Here is a 25103-nt window from a genome sequence, read left to right on the forward strand (position 1 = left end):
TCTGCTGCATTCTAAGTCACTAATGCCGGCTCATACTCAAGGGGCAGAGGACTAGACATCTCTCAACAGGAACACTTAGAAAGATGTGGCCATCTTTAGTTTACTATGCCTAGGTCTGGATGAATAGGAATGTTTGTTTCATTGAGGGGGAGAGGCAGGTGTTGGGGGTGGGCAGTCATTTATCCATTCATTCAACAAGCACTTTTAATTTTAAGAATCTCCTCAGGGACATTTGAGACAAAGTCCCACTCTCAAGAAGCTCCCAATCATGTAGGGGGAAGCAGACACAGATGGATACATGTGCATATTTATTCATCTATTTAATATGCATTGTTTGAGCAACTATTGAGTGCTATGCTGGGTGCTGGGGTACAGGGTGGCCATATTGGACAGGCCCTGTCTTTGTGGAGCTCACAGTTTGTCAGAGAAGACAAACACCAAACCTGTTATTACAAAAGTGTGTGATGAGGGCTGAGGGAGTTGCTGTATGGGGCTGGGAGGTCTCTAGCAGGCAGGTGTGACAGTCTCTCTGGAAAATAGATGTTTAAGTAGAAACTTGCATATGATGTGTGTGCAGATGAAGGGAAGGAAGCAAGTACACACCCAGTAGAGGGAGAGCAGCCCATGTGAAGATTCAGAGGCAAGAAAGAGTGAGAAGCATTTGAAGGCTGCATAGACAATCAGTGTAGTATGTACCTTGGTGTGGATATCCATGTGTATGGATGCTGGAAGTATGTGTGGGTCTCTGGATGTGCATATGTATTTTTGTGTGTGGTTAGAGCAATACCAAGAGCTTCCTCTCTGCACCTGGCTTTAGCTGATGAAGTGTCCCTATTCTGCAATTCAGAGGTCTGGGAAATAGTATACCCCATCACTGTTGCCACACATCCCATGTGTACCCATAACCCATCCCTTTCCACACCTTAGCTTACACACAGAAATATGTTGACATGGCCTGTGACTGGCATGAGGACTGAGCACTCAGAATAGGCAGCAACTCCAGTTCCAGCCTTAAGGCAACCTGCCTACCTCCTGGTCAGCCTATCAGGTCTGCCGATGCTATTCCAATTGAATAGCAGTTGGGATTTTTTTTCCCAGGAGGAAGGCAAAAGTGGATATTGGGGACAACTAGTGGTCTTATTTGGCAGAAACTGAGGTCCAGAGAACTAATGATGTCACCAAAGTCATCCAGGTCTTCCTAATAGAGGTGGGTCAAGGCTCCAGATTTAGAGCCTTTCAATCTGTCAGCAGCAGATCATCTCACATTCAGTGGCACTCATCCACGGGTCAGCACCCAGGGTCTAGGGTACTAGGAGTGAGCACCATGAAGAAGCTGAATGGCATCAGGTAGGAGGGGTAACACTGATGCCATGGGCATTTGACTGAGCTCTCACTATGTACCAGGCACTGGGCTGGTCCCTTCACCCAACATGCCAGCTGATCCACACAGCTGTTAGTCCCATTTCTCAGATGAGGAAACTGACATTTGGAGAGGTTAACTAACTTCTCTGAGGTCATGCAGCTAGCAAATGGTGTCTATAGGGATCTAGACCTTCAGCTCTGCAGAAGGCAAGTTCCGATCACAGAAAGAAACATAAGGTTTCTCAACATCCTTTCTAGCAGGTAGAAGGAGCTTCTATCTTGAGACTCATAAATAAACAGTCCTTTCAGAGCCCCTGCTAGCAGCCTCAGGGGCCTGCCACAGACCCCTACTCTTCTAATTCACTCAGGATTTTTACTCATAATTCTACTTTCCTCCATTTCATGCCTATAACATATTAACATAAACAACAGTGCTGACAGCAGCTCAGCTCTCACAGGCTCATGCTGGAATCTGACTGATGATTTTCATCAGGAAAAAGACTAAACAGGTTAAGATGATTAAATTTTCTTAAACCTACAGCTAAGCCTAATCAAAGCCATTTGTGCAGAGGTGTGTGTGTGTGTGTGTGTGTGTGTTTTCCTTTGCTGGAAAGTTGACTGGCAGTTTCAAACGGATGGGTCTGACTTCTGGGAGAACAGAATTAAAATAAAGTAGTTTCTGCAACTTCCAGACATTAGCATAGGCCACTTCTACTTCCCCGTCTGGGCTGGAACTGTCGTTTTCCCTGAGAAACATTTGATGATGAAAATGAGTGTCTATGTTTCATCCTCTCCCTGATTTCCCCCACTAAATTGAGTTCTTTTATGATTGCAGCTTTTTGTGTTGAATGAACAAGAAAGTGTCACTGGTTCCTAATTTCCAGGCACTTAGTGGGTCAGAAGCCTTTCATACAGGCTCATCATATGATCTTGAGCAAACTCTTTGCCCTCTCTGGGCCTTGGCTTCCCCATCTGCAAAATGGGGAGGCTGGTCCTAAGGATCTCCAAGTCAGTGGAGTAGAGCACAGCAAATGGAGTGTGATAGGAACCAGTCTCCTCCACGTGTGTGCTGTTCTTTGTCACACAGAGCTCACAGGAGTCCTTGCCGATTGTTACATAACCTATCTGTATGCTCAAAGGGGCACCCACAGGGCACAGCTTTTCCCTACCTGGAATCCTCAAAAATCCTCTCATACCTGTTTTTGCCTTCACAAGGTTTCAGTGGACCCCATAGCCAGGAATTAAATCCCATTTTCAGATATTAAGAAGGCCAGTCTCATCCTGTATTAGTCCATTTTCACACTGCTATAAAGATACGACCTGGGATAGGGTAATTTATAAAGGAAAGAGGTTTAATTGACTCATAGTTCCACATGGCCGGGGAGGCCTCAGGAGACCTACAATCCTGGTGGAAGGGAAAGAGGCGGCAGGTAGCTTCTTCACAAGGCAGCAGGAGAGACATAAAGGGTGAGCAGAGGGGAAGTGCTACACTTTTAAGCCATCAGATGTCCTGAGAACTCACTCACCATCATAAGAACAGCATGGAGAAAGCCACCCCCATAATCCAATCACCTTCCACCAGGAGCTTCCCTCAACATGTGGGGATTACAGTTTGAGATGAGATTTGGGTGAGGACACAGAGCCAAACCATATCATGTTCCATTTAAAACTTCAATCTCTCTCCCAGTTCAATACTCCTTTCCCTCTCCCAACATTCACCTGTGACACCTCACTCAGGAACCTGTAGGTGGGATAGAAGACATGATCACTTTCACTCTTCCTTTCCCCAGTTCCAGGCATTCCATAGCTGCGTTGGGGTTTTGGGGTAGGAAGGAGACTAGAGAAAGGAGGAGCAAAGCCCTACTTGTAGTACTCTCTAGGACATCCCTGGCTAGCTGTTTGCCCTCTACAGCTTCAGGCATCCAAACGCCGACCACCCCACCCACCCACTGGGCATGCATCTGTAGACTCTTCTGGGGACCTGCTCACCACACTCTAGCTGACCCTTGCAACCCTTCCTCACTACCACAAGTGGCCCTCTTCATGGCTCCTTGCTATTCAGGTTCCCTCACCCCAGCAGGCAGGTCCTGCCATGACAGCTTGAGCCCCAACACTTTCCATGGTGTCCACATGACCCACAGGAAACTCTCATGTGAGGCTGCTCCACTGCCACTGCCCTTGTCCCTCCCCCTACTATCCATGGGCCACTCCTGCAAGGCCCGCAAGGCCCCAGAAAGAAGCAGGCAGCAGTCTCCATGTTCATAGCTACACCCAAACTCCAAGTGATGTACACCATGACCACTCTCACCACACTTCCCTTAGAGTAGCAAGATGGCCCATGGGTTTCTGAAGCTCAGCAAATATCCTTCCCTCAGACAGTCCACTCCCAAATTCTGCAAGTACTTTTGAAGTCCCCTTAACATGTTTGGGTGGAGCACCACCCACCACAGGGTAGAGGAGATGGAATGACACAAAGACTCTTGAATTCCTTCCAAATATCTACTTTCTTTTATGTAGGCTGGAGGTGGGGGATGGGGATGAGTAGTCACTGGACCACTTCTGCTACCTTTTGGCAATCTGCAGGGATGTGGCTGGCATCTTACTTACAGTGTATTTTCGGCTTTGAGGCTTCAATCTCCAGAAACATTAATACTGCATTGCATAACTTTTAGGGTTTTTCCCAGTAGTTTCTCCCAGAAAAAAAAGAAGATAAAACTAAACACAAAGCAAGCAGAAGAAAAGAAATAAAGACTAAAGCAAAATGAAATAAAGAATAGAAAAACAGACAATCAACAAAACCAAATGCCATCTTTGAAAAGATCGATAAAATTGACAAACTTTTAGCCCAACTGACAAATGTATAAAGGAGACAGAAGACTCAAAAACTAACATCAGAAATAAAAAGGATTATAAGAGAATACTATGACCATCTATATGCCTACAAATTAGATAATTCGATGAAATGGACAAATTCCTAGAAAAACATAAACTACCAAAACCAACTCCAGAAGAAATAGAAAATTTAAATAGACCCATAACAAGAAAAGAGAATTCATAACTTTAAAACTTCCCACAAGGAAATGCCCAGGTCAAGATGGCTTTGGTCATGAATTCTACCAAACATTTAAATAATAATACCAATACTTCACAGACTCTTCTAAAAATAGAAGGAGGAGAATTCCCAACTCATTCTATGAGGCCAAAATTACCCTGATACCAAAACCAGACAAAAAACATCACAGAAAAGAAAACTACAGATCAATATCTCTTATGAATATAAATGCAAAAATTCTCAACAACATACTAGCAAACTAAATCCAGAAACATATAAAATGGATTATATACCATAATCAAGTGGGATTTATCCCAGGAAGGCAAGATTGGTTTAACATCTGAATAATCAATTCACGTAATATGCTCTATTAATAGAGTAAAGGACAAAAGCCACATGATCGTCTCTACAGACACAGAAAAGGCATTTGGCAAAGTCCAAAAGGGAGGAGAGGGAAAGGCACTGCAGACAGGGGAAGCACCCTAAACAAAGGCACAAGGGAAAAGACTTATATTTAGAGAATGTACAGGGAATAAAGAAGTATTTTCAGAAAGGAGATGTGCGTCAATCTACAGAGAGCCTTAAATATACCATTAGGCCAGTGTAGTGGCTCACGCCTGTAATCCAAGCACTTTGGAGGCCAAAGCAGGTGGATCACCTGAGGTTGGGTGTTCAAGACCAGCCTGACCAATCGTCTTAGAAAAAAAAAATTTTTTTACGAACAAGGAGAACACATGGACACAGGGAAGGGAGTACTACACACTGGGGTCTATTGGGGGGAATAGGGGAGGGACAGCGGGGCGGGGAGCTGGGGAGGGATAGCATGGGGAGAAATCCCAAATGTGGGTGAAGGGGCAGAAGGCAGCAACACACACTGCCATGTGTGTACCTAAGCAACTGTCTTGCATGTTCTGCACATGTACTCCAAAACCTAAAATGCAATTTTAAAAAAAAAGATTAAAAAAATAAAAATAAATAAATAAATTTTTAATAAAATTAAAAAATATATAACAGTTTAAGGGATCAAGAGGGAGCCACATGTTAAGTAGAGCTTTGACATAATATATGCGACACTTTAGGAAGCTAAACTGGACCAAATTATTCAGTGATCCATTTATATACATCAATGCGACTCCAAGATACAGAGTAACAATCAACACAATTTTCTGGAGGATAAACTGCAATCTAATTTACTCGCAGGGTGGATCCAAGTTTTGCAGCTGAAAGTATGTATCAGTTTTGAGGCCCTTTTTAGGAAAATAAAATTAAATTAAAATTAAACATCAAAAATAGGTACAAACATAAACATTTATTTAGAATGAGGAAAGAAATTATGACATGCCCATGGCTACTCCAAACCATTCAATACAAGGAGAAGTGAGAGGGAGGGGATGTTAGAATGGAAAGAGGTAGGAATCTTAACCAATCATAGTTATTATATCTGACTTTTACCAACTGTACAAAAATAAATGACCATGTGAGATGGTGCATAAGCTTTGGGAGGATCCCTACACAGGAGGCGCCATGAAGCTCAAGCCTCCTTAGCCTCATGATGAATCTGCCCTGTGGTGTGCTGAAGCCAGTACAGGTTCATAAGAAGCAACCACGAGCACTTCTTCCCATTGGCACATTCAGTGACACAGATCAGCCATGGAGAAAGTATTTAGTTACACTACAGAGAGTGGTAAATGGAGAGTACAAATTTGGGCTTCCTCCATTCTGGAAAGCTGGTTGTTAAACATTTGCCAGCATGCCACTGGATCCACTCCTATTTATGGCTACAGCATAGTGCCAGTTCTAGTCCTTGGCACAAAGTCACTGTCATTGGCCTTCACAGCCGGACTGGACTATTCAGAGGTCAAAGTCCTTAGAGGTGGTGTTGAAACAGGGGAGGTGTCTCTAGGGCCATGACCTCAGAGCCTTCCACTGTGCCCTGTCCACTCTCCTCACTATGCCCCTTCACTCTCTTACCTTCTCTGTGCCTCACCCACCAAAAGAAGCCAGCATCTCTGAGCAGGTGAAATGAGAACATTTCAGACCAGGACTGAATGCAAGCATGGTGTCTTTTCTCAGGTCTGATGGAGCCAGGAGACAGGATCACAGGGGAGGGTAGCACTCCAAGCTTCTTCCATGGGGAATGGTTGGCTTTGGAGTCCTCTAGGTTAGTGACCCTAAAGATAAAGCTGTGCCCTGACCATCTCATGACCTGTTGGTCCTGTGTCTGCTGGATCAGCTGACATCTCCAGCCTTCAGCACTCTCAAAGCAGTGCTTCCCGCTTAGTGCTCACACCACCTCTCATTTACCCTAAATATGCTCACCTCCAGCTCTAAGGACCCCTCATTCCACGAGATAGACTAGGGGGAGAAGTCAGTGCTCTGCACTCTGCAGGCCCTCCTTCTGCTCTTCCTTCCCTCTCCAGAGAGAGGCTACTTCAGGTTTTAGTAGGCCCCATAGAGCCAGGCTTTTCCACCTTTTCTCTGGATCTGTAGGCCCATTGCACTGATAGGGAAACTGAGGCTCAGAAGTCAGGAGTCACATTGAGGCCTGTGTGACCCTAACATCTGTGTCCTTTCCATTCTGCTATGCTGCCTCTTGAATAAGTAGGGATTCTGCCTCCTGCAGGCATGAAGCCAAGTCCTTAAGCAGAATGCATTCCCAACTCAACCTATAGGGTCCAGAATGGCAGAGAGCAGCTCCCAGTGCAGCCACCTCCAGCCTTAGCACTGTGGGGATGAAGAGGTGGGAGATGAGGCAGAATAAAGACAGGGAAGAGAAGGAGTTGAGCAGGAATATGGCAATGTGCCAGGGTTATGGCCACGAGGACAACTGAATGGTACTCAATGGTCATATGGGGTTCCCGCTCATCTCTGGGGATGCTCACATGGGGATGTGGGTAACACTCATCAGCTATCAGCCAGTGTCATAACAACTGCCTATGAGCACACCTGCCCAGGCTCTAGGAGGACCCTCTGAGAATAAGCACAATCAGCAGGGATTTAGGGATTGCACTTTGAGCCACAAGTTGTATATTCAAATCCTGGCTCCACTGCTAACTAGTCACAGGACCAAAGAGAAGTCACCTTACCTCTCTGGGGTTCAGTTTTCCTCCCTATAAAATGGAGATGAGAGGCCAGTTCACTGAAGGCAGGCAGTGTAGTCTAATGGTTAGGTACACATACTTTGAGGACATAGCACGTAGATTCATAATCCCAGGGCAGCCAATGGCAAACTGAGGATTCTGGACAAATTACCCCTCTGTTTCTATTCGCTCGCCTGTAATATGCAGAGAATAATATTACCTAACTACTGAGAGTGGATAGATTTTTTTTTTTGAGATGGAGTCTCACTCTGTCACCCAGGCTGGAATACTAGTGTGATCTTGGCTGAATGCAACCTCCACCTCCTGGGTTTAGGCAATTCTCCTACCTCAGCCTCCTGAGTAGCTGGGACTACAGGCACATACCACCCTGTCTGTCTAATTTTTATATTTTTAAGTAGAGATAGCATTTTACCATGTTGGCCAGGCTGGTCTCGAACTCCTGACCTCAAGCGATCTGCCTGCCTCAGCCTCCCAAAGTGCTGGGATTGCAGGCATGAGCCACTGCGCCCAGCCAGGAGGATATTTACATAGAGATTATATAAATATATATTTTAAGGACTAAATGGAATAATATCTGTAAAGAACCAAGAACACCAAGAACAGTACCTGACAGACACATTTCCAGTGCTGTTATTCAGCATCAGCTAGTGCAACTATTCAGCCTCAGTCTGTGGCTCTCAGCCTAGAGGACTCTGGCCCCCAGGACTGAGTTACTCACTCCAGGAGCTTTTGTGCCAGCCATGTCGCCCCATACAGAAGGTCTCTCACAGCTGCCAGACCTCTGTCATCCATCCCACTGGCCCCACCATTCACCCTGCTCAGGTTTCCAATTATTTGTCCTGTTTTGAATTCAAGTGGGATATTAGCAGTGAGTCTGGCTTTATTAATGGCGGTGTCTTTAGAGTTATCGACTTTCTCACTCACTCCTTGCTCTCACTCCAAGCTCTGTTTCCTTTCATTAAGCGCCAAGCTAAGTGCTGAGCAGGTGATGTGAGTCTGGAACAGCCTTTGTTCTGGGATTTAAGCACTTTCTCATGAGCTTGGGATTGGAGAGACGGTGTGCTACTGCCTTTGAAGTCTGACATCCATCCCCACAATCAGAAAAGTGGGACAGCATGGAGAGTCATGCCAGAGAGGCAGAAACTCAGCTCTGTCCCCACTCAGCCTCCCTACCTGCAAAGATGGGGGTGAGAAGCATGAGTGTCTGCCATCCCTCTCAGCTCTGTGACACTTGGCCTCTACTGAGGATTAGAAGGTCAGCCCAGCAGACCATGCCAGAGGCTTCATTCTGCAGACTCACTGATGGAGTGACAAAAGTCACAGACACCCAAAGGGCAGTGAAGCATAGAGAAAATAGCCCAAACTTTGGCATTACCTAGCCTGGGTTTGAATCCTCATCCTGCTGCTCTTGCCTCAGTAAGTTATAAGCATACTGAGTGTCAACTGCCTCCTCTATACAATGGGGTGATGGTATCTATACCTCTCTGTGGATGACATGTGGGAGTCATCTTCAATGTCAGTCCTGATACTGTGGAGATCTCACTGTGCAACAGGTTTGCTGTTTGAAGGCTGCTTATTCCCAGCTCCAATCCCTGCTTGGCTGTGGGTCTCTGTATGCATCTCTTGACTACAGAGACAGGAATAATCTTAATCTTTTCTGGGCATTATTCTGTACCTTGTCATTGATGGATGCATTCATACATCATTGCATGCATCCAATACTATTGAAATGATGGTGGATGTGTCTGTATTTCCACCTAGGGCTTGCTTCTTATTCTCTCTTTGCCAGGTGAGTGGAGAGGGAGGCAGATCAGGAAATTATAGGCAGTTGGTGACTGCCAGCTGAGTTCAGCTCAATTTGCTTTACAGTAAGCCATCACCACAGTTGCCCAGTAGACCCACAATTGGACGAGATAAACCTATGATTGGTTTAGGGCTTGAAGCTTTCCTAAGCACTCTCTAAAAAGTGAGATCCAAGGCAAGTTAGTCACTGTCAAGAAGTGAGTACATAAAAGATTGAGCTTAAAACCCCAGCACAGTGACTGCCACAAGGAAATACTTAGCAAATGTCATTAAACTGTTGATGCCATGAAGGCCCTAGCTAATAAACACTATGGTGTTTGTAACTGGCTTTTGCAGATGGGTATCCACACCCACAATTCCTGCCTGTGTGGTTAAAAGCCCCATCCCTTCCAGCAGGCCCTAATGCCATGCAAGCCCTCAGACAATCACTGCACTATTCTGGTTTAATCTCCCAGGTGAGGGGGCTGCTGTGGGTTGGGCAGGAAGATAAACAGCCGAGTGACCTCTATCAGGTGCTGAACTGCAGCTTTGGGCCTCTTTCCCCAAGAAGAGGAGTTGGGGGTCTCTGTGCTATCCCAAGAGTCCTGGCACTGCAGCAAACTTCACCATTCACCTTGTCACTCATCCCTGGGGGACTTTCTCATCTCCCCTCTGAAGCCCTGCCCACCCTCCTGATCTCTGCCTGCCCCTCCACACAGGGCTCTCAGGGCCCGGTGGTCCCAGTAATGCTCCATAGCACATGGCCCAGCTGCTTCCTCTCAGTCCCTAGCTGCAGGCAGCCTGCTTCTCCTCTATCTACCTACCAGACTGTAGGCTCCTCTGGGCTGGGTCTGCTCTGGTTCTTCTCTACGTCCCCAGCACCTAGAGGAGGAACCAACCCAGAGTAGGCATTCAGGAAAAGTCTGGTAAACTGGCTTCAGTCCCAGATGCCCAGATTATGTCCACAGTTTTTTTTTTTATTTTTTATTTTGATCATCTGTAAATTTCATTCAATTCTAGAAGTATTTGCTCCCCACTCCTGGGCACCAGTCCTGTGCCTAAGTCAGAACTACAGGTCCCAGTGTATAAGATCAAAATCAGGCTGAAACAAACAAAAGGGGAGAAAATACTGGAATGAAGTGTGCATGGACTTTCACGGCTGGACTGAGTGCTGGGCCATGGCCCCTACAACCGTTTCTCAGCTCCATTTCCCAGATACTGACTTTCAGGCAAGCTCCCCACACCAAGTGACCAGATGGCTACCTGAAGCTCCAGGTTTTGATTCTCCCAGTTCAGCAGTTCCAGAGACTAGAACGCCTCTTCCTGCCACTGCCCAAAGAGGCCTCTGATTGGCCCAGTGTGGGGCACATGCTAATCCCTGAACCAATCACTGTGGGCTGAGGGGAGCAGTGCTCTGATTGGCTAGGTCAGGGTTGGAGCCCAGGGAGCTGAGGGCTGTGTATGGTCAGCCCTGACCAGAGGATATGGACTCGGGGGCCAGCATAGTTTCCCTAAGAAAAATCAGGGTGCTCTTTCCAAAAGAAGGGGAATGGGCAGGCAAAAGCAATCAATATTCACCTTCAGGAGACAGCACCAAGCAAAAACAGTGAGTGACTGCCTAATTAAGAGACAATTGTGTCTCGTGGAAGCTGAACTGTGTGTCATAGCCTCTCAGGGCCGCTAGAGATGAAAAGAGAGGGCTGGAGCAGTTTGGAAGGCTTCCTGGAGGGGGAGGTGGGGCTTAAAGGACTGGTTGACCCAAGTAAAGGGTGGCTGTGTTTCCAGGCTATGTGCAGACATGAGAGAGATAAGGTTTGCCTTTGGACATCATATCAGGGCACAGGGCTATCACCAAGACCACACTAGGGGTACTGGGGAGAGGGACTTAAGGGGCAGGAGGGCCTCGCCCATCCGAAGGGCCAGGCTCTATCCACCAGACCCAAGCCAGCAAGATCAAAATCTAATTTACTCATTAGGCATGTTTCTTCTGTACAAATCAAATCATGGGCTATTTTTCCACATTGTAAATATTGTTTTAAACTCTTGCTCATGGGCAATTAGATTATAAGCATTGCCTGCTGAGCTATACGCCAGCACATTTGGTGTGTCTCTGGCTGCTTTGCGAGCAATTTCCTTTTCAAATGTTTCCCAATGATTTTTTAAGGGTCTTTGAAATCTTCTCCCTAGTGATATGTGAGGGGACCTTGTCTGTGACTATTAATGTCTGTAACAGCCCAAGAGAGACTCAGCCTCATCTGTGTTATTTTCCAAACAGCCCAGGCTGAGCTCTGCACCACTTCCTTATATTTCTCCCTATTTCAAAGACTTGCACCAGCCAGCTAAGCACCATCCCTGCCTCTGTCTTTATGCTAAAGACTCAGGAAAGTATACACTCTGTACACCAGCTCTCAGGAGACCTGCATTCCAGTATCAAGATCTTCATTCATTCTGGGCTAGTTATTCCACTTACCCTCCCTGAGTCTGGGTTGTATCATCTACAGAAAGGGATTAAGGCTTGTTTTACCCAAATCGCCTCCTATTCTCCTCTGCTGGCCTTTCTGGGCTTCTATGATCTTCCACAGCTGCCAGAAAGACTTTCATTCTGATGCTCCCAAAAATGTTCCCTTCCCTTTCAGGTCAGGCCCTTGCTGTCTTACATGCTTCTGCCTCCCGCCCTGGCTCACCTTAACTTTGCCCTCGTGGGACAGCTCTCTCCTTTGAGAAATACATAACCCCAACCTGATATGGCTGAGCACCAGAGCCATCTCCTCTAGGAAGTGCTTCATGACTGCCTTGGCCCTCAACTATCTGTCTCTTCTCTAGACTTGTATTCCACAGAACACTCTTTAGTCCCTGGTAATAACAATGACTACAACCACCTCTTACTGAGCACCTACTATGTACCAGGCACTATGGTAGAGGGTGTATATGCTATTTTTTTTTCAGTCTTCCAAAAGTCCTGCAAGGTAATTATGACTATTCCCATTTTGCAGGTGAGAAAACTGAGGCTCAGAGAGGTAAACTAACATCTCAAGGTCACACAGCCTGTAATGGCTGAGCCAGAATTTGAGATTATTTTCCCCTAAAAAGGACAATCTTATATTGAGCCTCTGCTGTGCCAGGCAGGGGCTGTGCCTCATTTAATCCCCACAACACCCCCTATGACATAGGTGGTGCCATTTCCACTTTACATAAAAGAAAGGCCCAGAGAAGTAGCATCTTACATCCACAGCTTCTCAGCCAATACATGGAGTGAGATCCAATGTTAGACCTACTGACTCCATAGATCTACTCCTCTGACCCTTTACCCAAACAGCCCCACAGGTGTGGCTGCTTTGTCTCAAAGCTAGATGATAGACTCCACTTCTCAAGGCCCTGGCCTACCTTCCCAAAGACTGTACACCTGTTCTGAGCTGTGGGCAGGAGGAGGAAGGTTAGAAGCCCAACTTCAGGGAGAAACGTCCAGAGGGTAAGACAAAATATGAAGTCTCTTCTGATGGTTCCCTCCCTCCGTCCCTCCCTTCTTTCCTTCCTGCCTTCCTGCCTTCCTTCCTTCCACATGTATTTATGCAGCATGGTGAGATGCCTCCTCATAAAGGACCCTGTTGTCACTATTGAGGAAGGATGCCCCCACTCCTGACGGCATCCCCCATCACGTCACATGTCATCCTCGTGACACTGGCCCCTTCCAATACTCCTCACAGTCCCAATACCAGGAATACTCAAGTTTCTTCTAACCTGGTTAGCTTTAAATATTGTGGATATTATGACTTCTATATCTGATCATATATCCCTCTTTGCCTTGGTTGCTAGGAAACTCCTGACTTCATCTTACCCTCAGCAACTGTATAGGACTTTATGTTACAGAGCCTTATTTTCTGTTCCTGTCTTGGTTTTCACCTTAGACTCAACTTCCTCGTGTGTTTTTATTGAATTCTTTTGGACTGAATGTATTTCTATAACACCCTCAAATTTAACACTTCCCTAATGTGTGACCTCAGGCAAACTAAGTAACCTCTCTAAGCCTCAGCTTCCTGGATGCTAAAGTAAGAAGAGGAACACACACTCACAATATTCTATGAGAATAAATTAAGCCAATGTGGGCCAGACACTTGGTACTAGAACAGTTACCACTCATAATCATTAGCTGTTATTTACTTTTATTATGGGGATGAATAAATAAAATTAAATACACTTAGAAATACTAGTTTGGAAGGAATTCCCCTTTTATATTCTTTTTGGTCACAAGCAAAGGTTGGAAGCTAAGAGTGGTTACAATTTAAGATGGGATTTAGCCCACACTCCAAATCACTCCACTGCATAGCCAGCCTCTCCTCAGCCAGAAGCCTTCATTGTGTGGCTTCCACAGTATCTTTCTGAAGGAGCCCAGATGGCAGACAAAGGCTGGCTAGAGTTGAGGCACCTGCGCTCCCTACCTAAGATGTTCTCCAAGATCTGAACCCTGGGTCTTGGTAGCTGGGCAATGTGTTGGGGGAGGTGATCTTAAGAGAAAATCATCTAGAAAGAGGAGAGGGTCTGTGGAAGCTGCGGCATCCCAGAGCTGCTGCTGCTATTCCTCTTCAATTAGAACCAGGGAACAGCAGAGCTCGAAGGTACTGCTTAGAGAGCATGTCATCCAGCTGCCTTATTATGCCCACAGAAAAACTGAAGCCCAGAGAGGGAAAAGGATTGGCCTGAGGTCACACAGCAATGTAAGAAACTCCTTGCCTCTTCCAAGATTCTAGCCAAGACCTCTCTCCTGAACTTCAGACCCAGCTCCAATTTCCCACTTGACACCTCGAGTTAGATGGCTGATGGGTGCCTCAAACTTAGCACATCCAAAACTGAAGTCCTGATTTTGCCCCCAAACCTGTGCCTACCACAGCCTTCCTTTATCTTTCTCCCTTTCTCCTCATTCCCTTTCTCTCTCTCCCTCTCTCTCTCCCCCACCCTCCTCACATCTGTCATTTGGTCTGTTATCTAATCCTATTGTCCAGACTTTCACCACATTCCACCCTCTGGCTCGGTTTCCCATCTTCATCCACCTGGGTGTCCACTTCACTGGTCTCCTGCTTTTGTCCTGGGACCCTAAGACTATTCCCAACATATAAGCCACAGTGGACACATAAATAGAATCATGTCCTATTTATGGACATGTGAGCCCTCTGCCCACATGTCCCTGCCCCTCAATGGCTTCCACTTTTGCTCAGGGTAAAAGCAAATTCCTCTCTGTGACCCACAGCATCCTCCATGATTTGCCCTCCTTGATGTCCCTCACTTCTCTTACTTCATTTCCTACCTCTCTGCCCCTTATTCAATCTACTCAAGCCAAATCCGCCCTCTTAATGTGCCCCCCAGATAACCTCCAGGTCTCTACTCAAAAATTACCTTCTCCCTCATATGATTTTCAACAAGGGTACCAAAACTATTAACTGGGGAAAGAAGTCTTTCCAACAAATGATATGGGGAAAGAAAAATATACACATGAAAAAGAATAAAGTTGGAACCTTACCTAACATCATATATAAAAATTAACTCAAAATGTAAGGCCTAACCCTGAAAAAATTCTTAAAACATAGGAGGAAAACTTCATGACATTGAGCTATTGGATATAATACCAAAAGCGTAGGCAACACCACCAAAACAGACAGATTGGGCATCATCAAAATTTAAAACCGTTGTGCCTCAAAGTATGCTATCGACACAGAGAAAAGGCAACTGATTGAAAAAAAAATTTTTTGTAAATCATATACCTGATAAGGGATCAATATTAGAATATGTAAAGAACTCCTAAAAATCAACAACAAAAAAGCAAATAACCCAAGTAAAAAATGGGCAAAGTACTTAATTAGCTATTTATCCAAAATAATATACAAATGGCATATGCATATGAGATAAGCATATGAAAAGACATCACTAATCGTTAGAGAAATGCAAATCAAAACCACTGTGAGATATCACTTCACACCCATCAGGATGAGTACTATTTTTTTTTAAAGCAGAAAACAACAAGTGTTGGCAAGGATGTGAAAGAAGTTGGAACCACTGTACATTTTTGCTGGGAATGTAAAGTGGTACAGCTGCTGTGGAAAACATACGGCAGTTTCCAATAATTAAACAGTGAATTACGATGTGATCCAGCAATTCTACTTCTGGGTATGTACACAAAAGAATTGAAGGCAGGGACTAAACAGTTATTTATTTATACAGCAAGGCTCACAGTAATATTATCCACAGTCACCAAAAGGTGGAAACAACTCAGATATCCCTCATCAGATGAATGGAAAACCAAAAGTATATACATATAATGGACTATTATTCGACCTTCAAAAGGAATGAACTTCTGACACATACTACATTAGGATGAACCTGGAAAACATTATGTTATGTGAAATAAGCCAGACACAAAAGGACAAATCTTGTATGATTCCACTTATACAAGGTAGTATGAGGAGCATAGGAGTAGTTTTTATATAAGGCATATATGTGGTATATCATTGCACATACAAGAGGCACAGAGTGGCTGGGCATGGTGTCTCATGCCTGTAATCCCAGCACTTTGGGAGGCCAAGGTGGGCAGATCACCTGAGATCAGGAGTTCAAGACCAGACTGGCCAACATGGAGAAACGTTTCTACTAAAAATACAAACATTAGCAAGGCATGGTGGTGCACACCTGTAATCCCAGCTGCTTGGGAGGCTGAGGCAAGAGAATTGCTTGAACTCGGGAGGTGAAGGTCGCAGTGAGCTGAGATCATGCCACTACACTCCAGCCTGAGAGACAGAATAAGACTTTCTCTCAAAAAAAAAAAAGAAGAGGACAGAGTAGTCAGATTCTTAGAGATAGGAGGTAGAACAAGGTTATCAGGGGCTGAAGTAAGAGGGAAATGGGGAATTACTGCTTAACATACACACAAGTTCAGTGTAGGATGACTTGTAAGTACTGGAGAGAGAAGGTGGAGATGAATGCACAGCAATGTGATTGTATCTACCACTAAACTATGCACTTAGTAGTGGCTAAAATGTACACTTCTTGTTATGTGTATTTTACTACAATAAAAAGAAATACATTTTTAAAATTTCCTTCTCAATGAGGCCCTCCTGGGATATTCTAAAATTTCAACATTTCCTCCACTCCTTTCCTTCCTTCATTTTTCCTTAGTACTTACCACTATCTCACACATGATTATATTGTAATACCTCATGCCACCAAAAGAGATACTAGAATATATGCTCAGTAAGGACAGAGATTTTCATCTGATTACTACTGCATTGCCATCACCCAGACCAGTGCTTGGCATGAACACATATAAATGTTTGTTGAATGAATGTAAGACACCAAGGGATGAGTGGGACTGAGAAAAGATGCTTTAGGGAATCCACGGTTCCCAAGAGGGGCTCTGATCCTAGAAAGCAGCTGGGACCCTAGAGGCGTTTCCAGGCTCTCCCCCCTCTCAGATACTCCCGGCCACCTGGGGAGCAGATCTATTAGATTATGTTAGTTCGGTGGCCGGAAGGGCAGGGAGTTCATGGGAAAGGAACTCATCAGAGCCTAAAGGGAATCCAGGAAGGATCTCTCACTCTCACTGCAAACACTTCTACCTCCCCTGGGAAGGTGATTGATGGGTGCACCCAGCAGGAGCAGCTGATAGGCCAGGCTCTGGGGCAACAAGCCAGCTGCAAGCACTCACGGGGGACCTACTGTGTGTCCAGCTCCTTGCTGAGGTTACGGGGCCAATAAGAGAATTTTTCTGCTTCTAGAAATTGTACTCAAGGAAACACACACACACCCCTGACTGGGTCCTACAGGTAAGAACTGAGTGTTCCACTGTATGGTATAGGCCAGGCAGCCTGGCGGTGTCCCTTCCCTTTTTCATGGGTTTTTACCCTCTTCTTTGCAACCAGAGAATTCCTGTTCCTGGGCATTGTTTCACATGTCCACATTTGCTCCTAGTAAGTATACTATGCTGGTCATTCATACCTTAGTGTGAAGTAATGTTTTTTTTTCTTCAAGAGATTTGATATCTAATATTCATCTTTAACTTTTCAGTGAAATATCTTATGCCCTGAAAAATGGATTTGAGGCTTCCGGAGTGGCTGGGGAATAACTGTGTGGAGGGTCCTCCCAGGCCTTGAAATGGGGCCCTGGGAGCCATGTGGGTCCTGCGCCTCTCTGCATGCTGATGTAGTCCTGGAGTGCCTAAGAGGTGACCACAGTGGACTAGTGGGCTGGAGGTTATGCTTCTGAGAATGGGGGCTGGTGGGGGTGGGTCCTGTCCCAGCACAAGCTGAAACAGGGAACTTGGGCTGGGAGGATAGCAAACCCAGATGACTAAAGCCAAGATATAAAGAGGCCATGTTTTCCTTCCAGTGAGTCAGGATTCACATCTAATTTTTGGACATTCATGTCGCTTCCCTGCACCTGGCCCTGTGCTAAGCAATGGGGACAAAGATGCTTTGGATACCATCCCTATCCTCACAGAACACATCTAGAGGCTATTCTAAAACAGGGATTCAAGGGGGCTACTGGAGCCCAGAGAATAGGACCCTTACTCAGTCTGCAAGATAGGGGTCACTTCTAGGAAGGTACAACATCCAGGCTGGGTCCCGATGGTTTAATGACAATTAGGCAGGTGCAGAGGTGAAGGAATAAGACTCTAACCTAGGGGATGACCTGACCAGAGGCTCATGACCACTTCAGGAGCAGCAATTGCTTAGCAACAGGGAGCTGATCATGTTGTGAGCAGGAAGAACATTGAGACTGAAGAGATTAGTGGGACTACATCCTGAGGGACGTGGGTGTCACGGTGAGCATTTGGATATTCTCCTTGAATACAGATCTGTAAGCAAGGGTGTGATATGGTCAGATATGTGATTTAAAAGGTTTTTTTGGTTGTTTTGTGTAGAATGGATGGAGTGGAATTGAGGGAAGAGACTGGAATGTATGGAAATTGTTGGGAAGTTGCCGAGTAATCCAAAGGATAAACCAGGGTGGCTTCAATTTGTAGAGCACCAGAATTTGGTGATTAGCCAAGGAGAAGTTAAATGTGGGAAAGTCAGGATAAGGGAGTGTCGAGGATGAGCATGAGCTGTGGACTTGGGCAGCTGAGTAATGATTGTCCCAGTCAATGTCTGGGGTGGGGAAAAATGACACAAGTGTTTTCTGAACTGCTGAAGTGAGATGTCTGTTGGACATTCAGGTGGAAACGTATGAAGTTCTAGAGCTCACAGGGAAGGGCTGAGCTAGAAATATGGTTTTGGAAGCTACCTACACACAGAGGGTAACTGAAACCACCAACAGAAATGAGATCACCCAGAGGAGGTGTAGTAATGAGGACAAGGTTTAGGAAACACCCCCTAGGAATCCTAGCATTCAAGGTTGGGCAGAGAATGACAGGTTCCAAAGCAGGTGAAGAAAGAGCATCCAGAAAGACCAGCTCTGAGAGTGAAGAGCCTGGATGGCCAACTTCAAGGGTGGTCATTCAGTCATTCAATAAATACGTGTTTGTGAGCTTGAGACTGGATGGAGTGCAGTGAGGGGCTGAGAACTGTCTCCCTGCTTAAGGAGCTCAGGTCACCTTTGAAACCTCCATCAGTCAGAGATCACTACAAGACCAGCAAGAAGGAAGGCCCTGCAGTTCTTCTGCACACAGTCCTTTCTTTTCAGACCCTTTATCTCATCTGTGTTGGGAGCCAGTATAGGTCCTGGAGTCCGAGCACTTGGATCTGAATCTCATCTCAACCTTTTACAAGCTCCATCATCTTTGCCAATTTAACTTCTCTGAACCCTAGAGGTTCCACTCATGAAATGGGGACAACAGCTACCTCTCAGAGTTGTTGCGAAGATCAAGGATTACAGTTTTAAAAACCCAGTCCAATTCCTGGCACATAGTAGGGGCCATTCATTCTTTGAACAAACATCCACTGAGTGTCTTCTATGTTTCTGGACACTGAGCCACACCTGGGAGTACAAAGATAAATATTGCAGGATTCCTCTCAAGGAAATAAAGTGAAGAAGATGGCAAGTAGCAGATAGTAGCTGCCCAGTGAGATCGGTGCCCTGGAGCTGGTGCTTGGAGTGGAGGACCAGAGTGGGAGGCAGGGGGTGCTGGGTTCTACTCCAGCTCTGCTCTCACTTGCTATGTGTCCATGAGCACTAGCTTAGCCTCTCTGAGCCCCAGATTCAACTGTAAAATAGAGATGATCACACTTGCCCAAATACTCTCTACTCTGAAGAGATTGGTTGAAGTGTTCAAAATCAGAACACTTCTTTCCTGGGTTGCTGGAAATTTCAAGGAGAAGCTGAAATGGAGGCCAGAGGTAACAGAAACAGTTGGAAAAAAAGCAAGCCAGCAACAGAGCAAGCCAGGATCATTGCCCTCTGGCTCCCACGGCCTCTACCCCAGCACTATCGACATGAAGAGGAGCTGCTGAGGAGTTCCCAAACCAAAAGGGAAAACAAGTGCATTCTTGAGATTAGCTGAGGCAAACAACAGCTGGAGCCTCACATTCCCATGGACCCTGCCGGGTTGTCCCCAGGAGAGGGGCTGGGTTGGCCTTTTGGTGGAAGGAGGCCAGACATCATGAAAGGGCCACACCTGTGAAAAGGCACCCCCCCCCCACCCCGGCACTTGTCCCAATTCCAGGGACCATACTTTGGGCTTCTATTTTGTGTTTCCCATGGCATGGGAAACAGCTGGGCTCCTTCAGCCCCCAACACCTGTTGACCTACTGGGGACCAGAGCCTGCATCAGGCTTGGGGGGCACAAAAACCGTAAATAGAGCCACCACCCCTGAGTCACCTGAGGAGTCTCTGGGTGTGGAGTGAGCTGGAAGGACCAACAGTATGGTCTATGCTGAGACAGGTTCAAGGACCTGGAGTCAGAAGGAACCCTGAGGCTTGCTTCCCAGCGGAGGTGCCCACAGAACAGACCCCTAGAGCCAAGATCATAAGGCAGTTACTTGTGGAGATGAACAGTCAGGGCTCCACTGCTGACCCAGAAGTCTGACCATCTCAGGTCTCTGAAATGCAGAGCCATAAGCTGGCTCATCTCCCTTCTGCAGACCCCATCAGTGCCCTGGCTTGGTGGAAATCTCAGAACTATAATATTCTACCTCTTAAGGGGGCTTACAGATTCCTCAGCCCCCGCTCTCAGGATGGTTATATCTAAGAGGGCAGGCCCTACTCCAAAGGAGTATCTCAGGTTAGATTTTGAGGCATCAGGTGGGTCAACAGCCTCAGGCCCTGAACTTCACCAAACAAAGGCAAACCTCCTCTGCCCACATGAGAGATCTTCCTCAAGCATCTTGAGTGTTGTCAGGGCTGTCTATCAGTCAGTCCTGGAAGGAAAGGACAGAGGCCCCATGGCTGAGGGGTGTCCCCAAGCTTGCCCCTTTCACGCAGGCTGGTCCCTGTTTTCTCTTCTTCCCCTGCTTCCCCCCTTACCAGCATGCCCTGCATATTCACCAGGGCCAAGACAGACCCTCAGAGCCCCAGTAGAGGCTAGATGAAGGGGCAGACACACTCCACATTAGAAAAGGACATTAATAGCTGGGCACGGTGGCTAATGCCTATAATCCCAGCACTTTGGTAGGCAAAGGTGGGTGGATCACAAGATCAGGAGTTCAAGACCAGCCTGGCCAAGATGGTGAAACCCCATCTCTATTAAAAATACCAAAAATTAGCTGGGTGCAGTGGCAGGCAACTATAATCCAGGCTACTCAGGAGGCTGAGGCAAAGAATTGCTTGAACCCAGGAGACAGAGGTTGCAGTGAGTTGAGATCATGCCACTGCACTCCAGCCTGGGTAACAGAGTGAGACTCTGTCTCAAAAAAAGAAAAAAGAAAAGAAAAGGACATTGACTGGACAGGGGTCAGACTACAATGGACAAAGGGGCAGGCCTGGACCCCACTAGGAACAGCCTTGTGCCAATGGGGAGGTGGGATTGAGCAGTCAGAAACACAGACTCAAGGCAACAATTGCAGCAGTAGCATGGCAAAGGACTGAAAGAGAAACTAATGGTACATATCGCTACCTCAGCTGCAGTGAGAGTACGGCAAAGGAACCGAGGGAGTTCTGCCTTTGCCTTTCATAAGCAAGGTAGCCAGGCCTTAGGGTTTTGAGTTCTACTTCCCAGTCCTAAGAGATTTTAGAGTTTCACAGTAGGAAAAATGAAGAGGGAGAAGTTGTCTGGAGTCAACTGCCAATGATTTTCCTTTTTAAAGGTCTACAACCATAGAGATAGTCAAAGAGTGAGGAGGAGAAGAAAATGGAGTGGGGGAAGAGAAAGAAGGAAGGAAGAGAAAGAGGGAAGGAGGAGGAAGAAGGGGGAGGAGGAGGAGAGAGAAGAAAAAGGAGAAGGGGAAGAGCAAAAGAAGGAAAAGATGAAGAAAAAGAGAAGCAGAGGAGAGAGAAGGAAGATGAGGAGGTCAGGGAGCAGGAGGAGGCAGAGAGATCCGTCGCCTGGGTGGTCAGAGTTCTGTGGGTAGAGGATCCATGCCAGCTGGTGCACAAAGTGCTAAAAATGACAAGGCTCTAAATGTGGTGGCCACATAGGGCCATCCAAACTTCAAACACTAAGCAACCACAGAGAAGGTCCCCAAAGCCAAGCTGGTCGTGGGACAGAGATAATACAGTTGGCAGAACTGCTGCCTTGGAACAGATCTGGTGGGTTTCCCCAGATGTGTCTGGGTAGCTTCAGACAAGAGGCTTTGCCACCATGAGCTTCTGAGGCCTCCAGAGTTCCAAGCTCCTGCTCGTCTCAGGGGAGGGAGGAGCCTCACTCTATAAAAAGTGACCTTTTGTGATCCTCAGGTTTCATAGATCAGTCTATATCTGTTCAATACAAGTTATCAGGTTGCTCTTATGCAATTCTTCTCTGCTTGATATTTAGTAAAAATAATTTTTAAAAATAAATAGTCCATAGAGATTATATCAAGATGACACACTGAACACATGGGTCTACCTGCCTTTTCCCAAACGACCAAGTAAAACAAAAACAACACAAAAAACAAAACTAAGTTTTTTGGCTGATGGAAGTAACACCAGTCAAAGGCCCTCAACTGGGGACCACTGTGAAATATGGCACAACTCAGGGGATGCTCCAAGCTAAAGGGTGGCTGGAATAAGGGGTACAAATAAGTGACCATTGGCATGGTTGTTTTGGGCATAGCATTTGGAACATTTAGGCAAGTGGGTCTCTTAGCCCCATTCCAGGTGCCAAGCATCAGGCAGCAGAAATCTCATCCTATACACCAGAGGCTTAGACCAGAGAAGTCTAAGCTACGACTCGATATTCCTGCTTATAGTATATGTCAATTTCATTCACCTTTGTTCTCCCACACTCACCCCAATCTCTCCTCCATAAAGAAATACTAGAAGCAGGCTGATCCGCATGTGAAAAATAGTATCTCCAGGGTAGTACACAGGAAATCTAAAAAATACAGAAAGACACACACCAAAGAATTACCAATATATGAAAGAAAGGCACCAAACTCAACTAATAGTAATGAGAAGAAAAGAGAGTTAGGAGATAATCTGAAAGCAACTTTTAAGGTATATTAATGTCTTCAGAGGGATAATAAAGGATACCACATTCATGAAACAAGAAAAAGCTGACATTAAAAAAAGATGAAGTTCTTGAAAATAAAAAATATGATTGTCAAAATTTGGAAACTCAATTAAATATACTGAATTCCAGAAAGGGAAAAGCTGAGAAGTAAATTCATGTGCTGAAATAGCAGTCTCCAACATTTTTGGCACCAGGGACTGGACAATTTTTTCATGGACTGGAGTGGCAGGGAGGGTTTCAGGATTATTCAAGTGTATTATATTTATTGTACACTTTGTTATTATTACATTGTAACATAGAATGAAATAATTATACAAATCACCATAATGTAGAATCAGTGGAAGCCCTGAGCTTGTTTTCCTTCAACTAGACAGTCCCATCTGGGGATGATGGGAGGCAGTGACAGATCATCAGGCATTAGATTGTCATAAGAAGCACGCCACCTAGATCCCTTGCATACACAGTTCACAATAGAATTTATGCTCCCATGAGAATCTAATGCCACTGCTGATCTGACAGAAGGTGGAGTTCAGGCAGTGATATGAGCAATGGGGAGCAGCTGTAAATACAGATGAAGCTTCACTTGCTCACCTCCTGCTGTGCAGCCCAGTGCCTAACAGACCACAGACCAGTATTGGTCCATGGCATGGGAGTTGGGGATCCCTGTGCTAAAAGATTGTACTGATTTCTTCAAGATTCAGGGCAGAAGTATAAATGACCAAAAGTACAAAAGAAGAATTAAGGGATATATGGACTGAGAAATCAGTTTCCATCAAATAGTAGTTTTAGAAGACGGGAATAGAGAAAAATAAGGAGGGGTAAAATTAGCGAGAAAGTAGAAGACATCAGCATCCTTCTAAGAAGGCTAGCCAATCCAGGTGGAGGCTCACTCTCCGGAACACAGCCCTGGAGACATCCCAGAAGTCAAAAGGAGATTAGTAAGCCTGTTAACCAACATATAAACTCCGAAATGACTTCACCACTGTGAGACAATGGAAGGTGCTTTCACGGTGATGCACGTGTTGCAAGGAGGAGGATGGGAAATAGCAGCTTAGAACATAAGAAGACCAAACACCAAGGACAGGAGACAGGTTAGGAGAGAGGCTGGACTGCCCTCTTCTCTCCTTCATGTTGCTCTGGGAATAACATGCTTTCCCTTGACTCCTGTGAGGCAGAAAGATAGCGGCCAGATATCAAGATGGCTTTAAAGTCCCACTGGAATGTGAAATAGTTCACAGCAGATGAAGAAATACTGATGGAGTCCTGGATTCTCTCCTCTCCTCTCTACTTTATACAGCCCTGTGGCAAGCTGGCTACAGTTGAGGAAGTCAGGTCTTGAAAAATCAGCTCTGTCACCATGGAAATAATTCCACAGGCCCCTCACCTTAAGGTATATTTGCCTCATCTCCAACTTGTCCTGAATACATTAGGAGGAGGGGCAGAAGCCCCTTGCACTCCAGCCTGAATGACAGAGAGAGACTGTCTCAAAAAAAATCAGTTGGCATCAACCTTCTCAACAGCAACATTGGATACAAAAAGACCAAAAAAGTTATTTTCAAAGGGTTGAAGTAAAAGAACTTGAAACCAGCTTAGTATGTCCAGGAAAACTATCATTTAAATGTGAGAGTAAAATAAAGACAGTTTCAGTGATACAAGATCTTCTTTACCACACACAAACTCTCGTGAAAAAACTCTTGACAGACATACTCAGAAACAAAGAAACAGAAACAAGAAAACAAAAAGAAACACACAAAAGAAAAAAAGAGAGAGAAATAGAAGCAACTCTGGAGGAGTCTGCAGAATACAGAGGATTCTATGAAATATCAGTGGGGCTGCCAGACTTAGAAGCAACAACGACAGGACACCAGGTTACATTTGAATTTCAGAAAGAGGATGAGTAATTGTTTTAGAATATGTATGTCCTGTACAATACTCAAATTCACCTCAGCCTCTTGTAATTCATCTGGCAATTCTAGCTATGGGCTAGAAGTATAGGTAAATAAATTAATAAAATTAATTATAGTCTAAATAAATAAAACCCCAACAAAACAAAAGTGATATCCTTGAAACTCCAGAATGAAAATTCTAGATGAAATATATGGTGACAGGTGGAGGGAGAAAACCAGCAGGAGGTAGGAGCTGGCTCAAGGAACTGTCATATTCAGCAGGAAGATTAGAAGGTGATAATAAGCATAAGTTGTGAAGTTAGAGGCAACCACAGAAGAATAAATAAAGG

The 25103-nt window shown here is 45.5% G+C and overlaps 1 long non-coding RNA gene across 1 annotated transcript in view; it reads right to left on the minus strand.

The window, feature by feature from the left end:
• Positions 1–11431: 11431 nt before the first annotated feature.
• Positions 11432–25103, minus strand: part of LOC144580022 (uncharacterized) — a 203286-nt gene continuing 189614 nt past the window's right edge. Inside the window, exon 3 of the long non-coding RNA XR_013528901.1 lies at positions 11432–22729. This is a non-coding gene — a long non-coding RNA (uncharacterized LOC144580022). The remainder of the gene's footprint in view (positions 22730–25103) is intronic.

The sequence above is a fragment of the Callithrix jacchus genome, chromosome 17, assembly GCF_049354715.1.
Source record: "Callithrix jacchus isolate 240 chromosome 17, calJac240_pri, whole genome shotgun sequence".
NCBI lineage: Eukaryota > Metazoa > Chordata > Mammalia > Primates > Cebidae > Callithrix > Callithrix jacchus.